This window comes from Mustela lutreola, chromosome 2, assembly GCF_030435805.1.
Source record: "Mustela lutreola isolate mMusLut2 chromosome 2, mMusLut2.pri, whole genome shotgun sequence".
In the NCBI taxonomy this organism is placed as follows: Eukaryota; Metazoa; Chordata; class Mammalia; order Carnivora; family Mustelidae; genus Mustela; species Mustela lutreola.
The window spans coordinates 167,811,873-167,813,426 of record NC_081291.1 but is presented as its reverse complement, the minus strand read 5'-3'; the positions used below and the strand labels follow the sequence as shown (position 1 = coordinate 167,813,426).

At 29.7% G+C, this 1,554-nt stretch overlaps 1 pseudogene; it reads right to left on the bottom strand.

Moving 5' to 3' along the window:
* Positions 1–738: 738 nt before the first annotated feature.
* On the bottom strand, positions 739–855 carry LOC131826217 (U6 spliceosomal RNA; annotated as a pseudogene).
* Between the last annotated feature and the right edge of the window lie 699 nt (positions 856–1,554).

Genomic DNA, 1,554 nt, shown 5'->3' with positions numbered 1-1,554 from the left:
ATAAATAGCATTCTCATCAAAAGTTAAATATAAGACAAGAATGTCCTTTGTCACAACCATTATTTATGATTGCTCAAGTGAAGCCAACAACACAAATCAGGTAGAATAAAGAAGAGGCATTCAGTTGAAAATCAGACAAAATATTTGTAGATGACATATTTGTTTTCCTGGAAAAATCCAGAGAGTTAATGAGAGCATTATTATAAGTGTTGAGAAATTTTAGTAAGGTGTGTGAGTATAAGCATATTATTAAAATACTCTTTCATATTTATAAACAAAAGAAGCAGTTTGAAAATCTAATGAGGGAAAGACTTTGTTAGCATTGTATACTTTAAATACCTAGGAATATACTTAATATAAATGTGATAGATCTATATGAAGAAAATATTTAAAACACAAAATGTTGCATATTTCAAACATATAGAAATAAACAAAATAATGGATGGATCACTATACACTCATCATCCAATCACAGCAATATTGTCTCACGTATATTCCTATCCATATCATTTTGAACCATTCCAGAAATGAATGATTTTATTTACAAATTTTCTGTTGATTTTTCTTGAAGTATGCAATTATCCTTTAATTACTCATAATATCTTGATATCACAAAATATCCAATTGTCCATCATGATATTCGATTTTTATATGAATAAAGTCATATGTGTGTGTGTGTGTGTGTGTGTATACTTAAGGTATTGTATACAGATGTTTCAAGTATATATATATATTTTTTTCAATATGGAACACTTCATGAATTTGTGTGTCATCCTTGTGCAGCCTAGCACAGGGGCCAAGCTAATCTTCTCTTTATCTTTCCAATTTTACTGTATGTGCTGTCAAAGTGAGCAAAGTACAAGTATATTTGTTGAGGTAACTAAAAATTGTATTATTTGTCCTGTGTAGTTTCACATAGTGTAGTTTGACTTACTCCTCTGAAGTCTCTGTTTCCTGTAAATCAGCTCTATAGCCTTGATCTTATTTGAGCTCATTTTTTTTTTTTTATCAAGAATATAGGTAATGTAATGTCTGGTTGTCTCTATTTTTGTAGTTAACATGTCATGCTCAATGACTAGGTTCATTCATTTAATAGGAATTCCAAAATGGTGATGTTCTAAGTCTGACTTTAATTCTTAACTTACTAGCTGAGATATTTCTATAAAGGACAACTTTCCTCTTCTCTGTGGCAGAATGTGTATAGGAAAACAGGATAAGTTTACATTTTTTTCTAGTTAGCAGTTTGTATTTTTTTCCCTAGCATCTTCCAGTGAGAACTTGTGGATTAATAATATAGAATGTGTTGCACTTATTGTGATTATTACTGTTAACATCAATAGTAGTCTCTTTATCAGGAAAGCTAGAATTAGAATATCATATAATTATTTGTTTCATCCTACACTGCAGGTAGAAGTATCAAATAACACTAGAGCATCAATGATGCCACCATCAACAATGTAATTACAAAAACATCTTTTTTTTAAAGTTCTTCCTTGTGCTATAATGCCTTGGGGTATGCAATCAAATTTTAGTGTTCTCTTAAATTACTTAAAA